Source organism: Mastomys coucha, unplaced genomic scaffold (genome assembly GCF_008632895.1).
Source record: "Mastomys coucha isolate ucsf_1 unplaced genomic scaffold, UCSF_Mcou_1 pScaffold3, whole genome shotgun sequence".
Taxonomy (NCBI): domain Eukaryota; kingdom Metazoa; phylum Chordata; class Mammalia; order Rodentia; family Muridae; genus Mastomys; species Mastomys coucha.
The window spans coordinates 15,444,112-15,452,652 of record NW_022196909.1 but is presented as its reverse complement, the minus strand read 5'-3'; the positions used below and the strand labels follow the sequence as shown (position 1 = coordinate 15,452,652).

Here is an 8,541-nt window from a genome sequence, read left to right as displayed (position 1 = left end):
AGAGAGAGAGAGAGAGAGAGAGAGAGAGAGAGCAGCGCTCCACCGAGGTCCCAAGGATAACACAGCCAGACAACGCCGAGAGACAGCTGTGTGCCCTGTACCTTTAACCCGACGACTTGAATCTGAGCAAGCGTAACCAGATAATTTGAAGGCATTTACAACTCAACGCTAACCAAACTCTCTTCTTCTTGAAGAACCGGCACAGCACGGTGAGCCACGGCCTTCTCGGAGGAGGATCAGAGTGAGGTGGATGAAGACAGCTTCCTGTGCATGTTGTGTGCCTCCCAGGATACACTCCAGATGACTCCGGCAGGGAAAGACTAGAGCAGAAACTTCGTTAACTCTTTTTACCAAGGAAAAAAAGGAACGTTACTAGCAGTCAGACAGAGCTCCTTTAGGGTGTTAGGAAACTTACCATCATCCAAAAACTGAGTTCCACGTGTGTGCAGTCAGCTTGGAAACTCATCTGAACTAGGCTACCTTGTGTGTAAAACTTTAGAAGTTAAAAGACAAAACACTTTGCATCGTAAGTCGACAGACAAAAGCAAAATACAACAGTAGGAATAAGAAGGGGGAGAAAGCCTGCCGGCATGGATATGGTAATTTGCCTTACCATCATAACCATTTTATTATCTATATATTTTTCCATGTATCATCTATCTCTATATATCGCATAGTGCGTTATGCCTCGAAAATATACATTTTAAAATTTACTTTTCTTTTTATACATGTAAATTATCTTTAAAAACTTAGTTTCTTCTTAAGATTTACTTTTTATGCATCCGTGTATGTGGGTATTACACATGTGTAAAGGTGTCCTGTCCTCTGGAGCTGGAGTCACAGGGGATTGTGTGTTGTCTGATTTGGGCACAGGAATCCACACTTGGATCCTCTGGAAGAAGAGCAAACCTCCCTTACTCACTGAGCCATCTCCCAGGCCCCAGCAATTCAGTTTTAAAGCTATGTACACAGCCGTATTTCTTTTGTTTCCCCCCCATTCCCATTTTTCTTTTTCTTTTTCATGATTTATTTATTTTACGTGAGTTGATGTTTTGCTTGCACGTGTGTCTGTGTGAGAGTGTTGGATTTCCTGAAGCTGGAGTTACAGTTGTAACTGCCACGTGGGTGCTGGGAATTGAACCTGGGTCTCCTGGAAGAACAGCCAGTGCTCTTAACTGCTGGGCGATCTCCTCAGACCTCCCACCCCCAATTATTCTTCATTTGAGGAAAACCACTTTTTATTCTTTTGGGTTGGTCATTTATTGCCTTCCATGCCTATAAATTAGGCATGGATAGTGCTCCCTCCTCAGAGTCCTCCTCTGGTAGTGCTCCCTCCTCAGAGTCCTCCTCTGGTAGTGCTCCCTCCTCAGAGTCCTCCTCTGGTAGTGCTCCCTCTTCTTATTTCTATCTCTGACTCTGTCTCCTGGATTTAGGTCCTGAGACCCTAGTTTGTATGTTTGCTTTCTTCCTGTTCCTCACATTCTTTATTTAATTATATGTTACTTTTTCTTGACTTAATATGCATTAGACCACTGTCTACTGGGCTATGACAGTTAAAAGTGCTGTATCTGACTTCCTCTATTAATCCGCAATTGCCATATTGTATGTTTACTAGGTTTCCTATCCTCTGGGCCTGAGCAAACTTGGGCTCATCAACTCTGTGTATCTAACACCAGCTCAAGACCTGGGGACGCAGCCTTCATATTTGAGAAAATGCCGCCCCTCACTTCTGAATCAGATCTTTTTTCCTGGAACCCATCAGTGATGATTTATTCTTTAATTTAAGCAAATAACTTTCTCAGCTGACTTTTTTTTTTCAGGAAGATTAAATATTTAGCCAGGCACACGTGCCTGTACATATCTATCAGTCATTGGAGACAGATCTTGATGATGAATTCATAAGCTTGAGGCCGTGTGAAACCGGCCTTAAACAGACAAACAAACAAACTAACCCAGGCTGGCAAGGTGCTCGCTGGGTTACAATAGTTGTTTCTTGATCTCCAGAACTCACAGTAGAAGAAGAAAAACAACTCTCAAAAGTTGGCTTCTGATCTATTGTATGCATCAACTTTTCATTTTTAATTTTGACCTATTCTCTCTAGGCAGAGTCTCCGTCTGTATTCTAGATTGTCCTAAACTCACTGTGAACTCCAGGCTGGTCTTGAACTCACGACAATTGGATTACAGCTACCAATCATCCACGTCTTGCTTCAAAATGCTTGAGCTATCTTTCTTAAGATCTGTAGAACTTCCCTCCCTTCCTTCTCCCCTTCTCTTATCTCTTCTTCCCTCTCTCTTTCCCTCCCTCTTTCCCTCCTTCCCTCCCTTGTTCCTATTCTCCTCTTTCCTTCCCTTCCCTGCTTTCTATTCTTTTCTACGGCGGTGTGTCCTTCATATTACTTTCTTCTATTTGGTTTTTGAGATTGGTTCTCACGGGGCCCAGGCCAGCCTTGCATTTACTACATAGCCCAAACTGGCTCAGAGCCAGCTGGATAGCCTACCCTCTTTTGAACGTATTTCAGCGTGACTCTTATTTGTTGCGAGTGCTTACCTGGTTCTTTAAAGCTGGAAATTCCTGAAGTTTCATTCTGAGAAATTTCTTTTCTGTGTCAGACAGCATGTCATGTAGCCTGACCTGGCTACAAAGTTTCTACATAACTAAGACTAGCTTTGGATCTTCCTGACTTCTTACCTCCCAAATGTTAGGGTTGCAAGGAGTGTCCCCCACATTTAGTCCCTGGAACTTTCTCCCATCTCCTTTGCTTCCTTTCTAGACTCCTTTGATTTCCTGGAGCTACCACATCACTCTGTAGTTTTCTTGTTCCCATAATTGTGCCTCTTTTGCCTCCCGTGAAGATTTTATGAACTTGAACTTCTCTTGGGTCTCCCTGGAGAAACTGTTTGTGTGTGAACACATGTAGCGTTTTTGTTTGTTTGTTTATTTGTTTGTTTGTTTTAAACACATTTATTTATTTTATGTATATGAGTACACACTGTAGCTGTACAGACAATTGTGAGCCTTCATCTGGTTGTTGGGAATTGACTTTTAGGACCTCTGCTTGCTCTGGTAGACTCCGCTCACTCAGTCCCTACTCACTCTGGTCCAAAGATTTATTTATTATTATAAATAAGTACACTGTAGCTGTCTTCAGACGCACCAGAAGAGGGTGTCAGACCTCATTACGGGTGGTTGTGAGCCACCATGTGGTTGCTGGGATTTGAACTCAGGACCTTCGGAAGAATGGTCGGTGTTCTTAACCACTGAGCCATCTCATCAGCCCTATTTGTTTTTTGTTTTTTGTTTTTTGTTTTTTTTGTTTTTTGTTTTTTTTTTTTTGGCGTGCATTCGTGGGTGTGGGGCACAGGTCAAGGTTGGATATCATTTCCCAATGGCTCTTCACATCTTTGAACTGTTGCATGCGTGCCCTTGGAGGCCGAATGTGTTAGACCTCCCTGGAGCTAGGTTTAGAGGTGGAGTGAACCTCTTCTGTGTGGGTGCTCGGAATAAAACTCAAGTCCTCTGGAGGAGCAAGAATTATTCTTTAGCCCTGAGCCAACTCTCCAGCCCTGCTCACAAAACAGATTTTTTTTTTTCTTGTAGTTTATGGCACAGGCTTTTTTCTTTTTTCCTTTCTTTTTTTTTTTGGTCTCCTCTTACTGTTTGAGGGAGGGTCTGTCACTGAACCTGGAACTCCTGGATTCAGCCAGAGTATCTGGTCAGCAAGCTCTATCATGGGTCTGACTTTACCTCCACAGTACTGCACAGCCTTCTGACCTGGGGTGCTGGGAACCAAGCTGAGGTCCTCATATTTGAGTGACAAGCAGTTGAGGGACTGAGCCATCTTCTTAGTACCTTGAGATATTTTTCCCATGCTGTGTTTTTATACCCAAGATAAAGTTTACCCTTGAAAACTTCTTTTTATCTGTGTCCTGTTCCCTTTTTGTTAACATTTGGTCTTTCCCCTGTGTATTGTAATGCTAAATACTATCCCAAACCCCGCAAGGCCCAAGGATAAGAGAATCTGCATGTAGACCAAAGTGACCCAAGTGACCTCGCCCTCCAAGTTATCCCTGATTGGTGAATAAAGATGGCTACAGCCCATAGCTGGGCAAAATTGAGATAGACGGGGACTTGGGGTTCCCAGGCTTGGGGTTAGAGGAGAGGGAGAAGGAGGAGAGAAAGAAGATACCATGGGGTAGGTGAGTCACGAAAGCCTGGCCATGAGAGCTGGCCAGCTGAAGTGAAGAGCAGTTCAGATGGAACATGGTAAATTATAATTTGAGGTTATGAATGGGGAAATAGATTCTCATAGCTTAGAGGGTAGGTATCTACCCAGCTCTAGTGCTGATTAAAGCTTATTATAACAATAAAAGTTGGGTGTCTTTCATCTGAGAACTAAATGATCAAAGACAGGGTAGAAGGCCTAGATTGAGACTAAATAATTTCTACAACACCTTTTTCTGTTATTTCCCCCCTACACCTCGAATGATGTTACTGATAGATTGTTTCATTTACTTTGTTCAATAAAATTTACAGAGAGTTCTTGTGTAGGCTAAGTTCCCAACCTAGGCTCCAATACCCAAGGGTAAAAGTAAAAATAGAGCCATACTACCATTTTAAGTCACTAAACACAACCAAGTGCTTGCTTTTTTTGGTTTTTATTGATGTTTTTCAAACTTCACCCCCTCCCTCTAGACACACCAGGTTATATATTATATATATAATTATATATATATATAATATAACTCTATTATATAACTCTAGCTTTTCTGGAACTTGCTATGTAGAGCGGGCTGGCCTCAAACTCACAGAGATCCACCTACCTCTGCTTTTTGTTTACTGGAATTAAAAGTGTGCCCCAACACTTCTGGCTCCAAACTTAAATTTTTATTTGATTATCTTAGAAACCAGAGGAGAGTGAGCCAATGAAAATGTCCTGAATTTCTCAACAGACCCAATTCATCCTCCTCTTCCCCATCTTCTTCCTTCTCTTCTTCCTCCTCCTCTTCCTTCTCCTCTTCTCCCCTCCTTACACAGTACCAGAGATTGAATCCAGGCATTTGTGTTTGTTAGTGTCTCGACCATTGAGCTGAATCCCCATTTCTTTCTTTCATTTTGACCTAGAGTCTCATTTATCCCAGGCTGGCCTTGAACCTGTAGTCTTCTTGCCTTAGTCTCATAAGGCCCTAGGATTGCAGAACTTCTTTACAGGCCTGGCTCCAACAGCCCCATTTCTATCAAGATTGAAAGGAAGTTCATTGACATTTTGAGGGTTTTGTTTTGTTTCCGTAGCACCCAGGACCAGGAGCCCAGGGGTATCAACACACAGAATGAGCTGGGGTCACGTTGATGACCACCAGGGAGGAGCAGGTAGTGTACCATAGGCTTCACCAAAGTCTGATATACTAGGGACATTTTCTCAACTGAAATTCTCTCTTCCGAAATGAGTCTATTGTCCAGCTTGTGTCAAACCAACAAAATTTGTTTAAAAAAAAAATGAAAAGAAAAAAAATCCCTGTTCCCTCCCCCTTCCCCTTACTCACCAATGCACCCTCTCCTGCTTCCTGGCCCTGGCATTCCCGTACACTGGAGCATAGAACCCTCACAGGACCAACGGCCTCTCTTCCCATTGATGACTGACTAGGCCATCCATTGCTATACGTATGCTGCTGGAGCCATTGGTCCCACCACACACATGGTTTTTATATACGAAAATATATAGGAGATAGAATTTTGACTGGTGTGATGGTTAATCTTGGTCATCAACTACATCTAGTGTCAACTAGGACCCAAGCTGCTGGGCACTCCACTGAGGGATTTTCTAGATCATTTGAAGGGAGACCGCCCCCTCTATCTAGGCAACACCTTCTGGCAGCAGCTCATGTAAAAGTACAGGGAAGAGGGAAGCTCTGCCTGCTTGCACTCTCACTGGTAAGTTTGTCTGTCCTGTTGTCATGGCTGGTATTGAATTCAGTTTCTTCAGGTTTCCAACACAGACTGAAGACCAGTAGCTCTCCAGGAGTCCTCTAGAACAGTAGTTCTATATTGGGCCTGCTGAGACATCCCTTCCTATTGACTGAAACACTAATGGTTTCCCAGCCTTTCCCTCATCATTGTTGGACTACTTGGACTGCAATCTGTGAGCCAGTCTAATACAATCATATATACAGTCCCACTCTTCTTACCAGGGAATGCGAGCAGTCAAACCAGGACCATGATCTAGCTTCAGCTGTACTGTTCTGACTATTTCTGTAACATGACTGATATTGTCTTCTGTAGGTCACACCATGGCTGCTCTGCTTCATGATGACAACGGTCATGTTGTGAACTGGGGAAATAAATCTACTAAAATAGTCTAACTACTATATATATTCTATCAGTTCTGTTTGTTGAGAGACTGATCTAACTGAGATGGGAACTCTCCAGTGGTCTGCCTCTTGCAAGTTGGTACTCATTCCGTGGAAAGACTTTTAAAACTCATGTAGCTGCATTTGAGTCACGCCCATTGATTTACCTGAAAACTTGTGGGTGGTGGTTGTAGGGTTGGGAATAAGCAAGAAAGGATGATCTACGTCAATCTGTGATTGTAATGAGAGAGTGAATATGTTTGCTGATGCATGCACTACACTGAATACTGAAATGATAACTAGGGTACAGCTTAGTTGCTCCCAAATGTTACTGTTTCAGTTCTCAGTCATTTAAAAAGGAGGTTTGCTTCAATTTTTGTTGTTGTTGTTGTCATTGTTCACTTAACTGTGATACTATGTTGAAGTTCAAATTGAAGGGCACTTGTACTGGTTTTCAAATCTTCTAGAAGGACAGAGATAGCCATGTTCCAACAAACAGAGAGCATATTGAGCAACTGTTTCCAAGAGCTGAGCTCAAGTCCTTGAAGCGGCCGTGCAGCTGGACACAACCTTGAGAACTTGAGGCAAAATTTCATCACAGCAAAATCCCAGGACATTTGAGTCTGTGTCTCTTGAGGCATTACAAAACATTCCTTCACATTCCAAATGTCTACGGTAAAAGTCTAATACGATAGTTAGATGATTCTAGAGACTTCGTATATGTGAATAGAAAAAAATGCAAATAGGAATTTTTATCAAATCTCTTTGTTAAGTGATCTTCTCTGTCTCTAGGCTGAGTCAGAATATCTTACTATCATGGAAAGATCCTGCTAGTCAGGTCATTCCAGAGATTAAGGTGACACCTGTCTGTTACATATGGAATGACTGTATTTGTATGAATAGGTTCCTATTGTCATATGAATGTCATATGTTTTAACCAAAACCGTGTGGTTATTTCACAGAGAAATACCATGTATTTTTATGCCCATGGTTGTCACAACATTACCTATGAAATGAAAAGGTAGCTGGGCTGTGGTGGTGCACGCCTTTAATCCCAGCACTTGGGAGGCAGAGGCAGGTGGATTTCTGAGTTCGAGGCCAGCCTGGTCTGCAGAGTGAGTTCCAGGACAGCCAGAGCTATACAGAGAAACTCTGTCTCGAAAAACCAAAAACAACAACAACAACAACAAACAAACAAACAAACAAACAAAAGCAAACGAAAAGGTGACTAACATTCTGAAGTGAGCACAATAAATGTTACTAGGGATCACACTTTCAAACCATTACATCTCCTTTGCTTTTAACGAACAGTAATGCTTGGAAAATTGCTCCTTCTTTCAAAGGAAATAAAAAATTGATTTCATTCATTCAATAAATATGTTGTGCCTCTACATGTTAGAACATCATTTAGGGACTGAAATGTAGAGAAAATGTAGAGAAAACTCAGTATGACATTCTGGAGGAGGGGGCTGATAATAAGCAAGATAAATATGCTAAGGGGATATTAGCTAGCTAGGGACAGAAATGCTGGAGCAAGATTACATAAAACTAGGAAAGCCTGGAATTCTGGGTAAAGGGACATGGGAAGCTCCTGCTAAGAAATGACTTTGAAGGAAAGAGGCAGACCATTCAGAGAGTTTGCCTGAAGGTGGGAAGGAATCCCTAGCAAAGGCCACAGGGAGTACCAAGGCCCTGATGAGAGAATGTTGTTTGAGGTTTTTGAGAAAAAGGCAGAAGTCAGAGCTCTCTAGTGGCGTGAGTGGAGGGCAGGGACTCAGCAGAGGTCAGTGAGATAAGAAACATTGATCCTGTAAGTCCTTCAGGCCACGAAAGGGCTCTGGCTTCCCTTATGCATGTAGAAGTACTGAATTCTTCCCTTTTCGTTTTTGACTTTTTTCTCTGGCAACAGAATCAGCTTTGTAGCCTGAAAGGATTACACTAAGAATCAAAGGAGAAGGATTCTTCTCTCTCTCTCTCACTGTCTCTCTGTCTCTCTCTCATCTCTCTCTGTCTCTCTCTTTGTTTTGGTTTGTGATGGGTCTTATCATGTAGCCTCGATTAGTTTCAAGTGTGCTTTTGATCTGTCTCATTGATTATAAGCATATGCACCACACTTACCACACTAGGTTTTAAAACTGTTTTCTCTCTCTCTCTCTCTCTCTCTCTCTCTCTCTCTGTCTGTCTCTCTCTCTC

General features: G+C 42.4%; 1 long non-coding RNA gene across 1 annotated transcript in view; it reads left to right on the top strand.

The window, feature by feature from the left end:
* Positions 1-6: 6 nt before the first annotated feature.
* Positions 7-8,541, top strand: part of LOC116074959 — an 11,217-nt gene continuing 2,682 nt past the window's right edge. The window contains exon 1 of the long non-coding RNA XR_004112360.1: positions 7-599. This is a non-coding gene — a long non-coding RNA (uncharacterized LOC116074959). The remainder of the gene's footprint in view (positions 600-8,541) is intronic.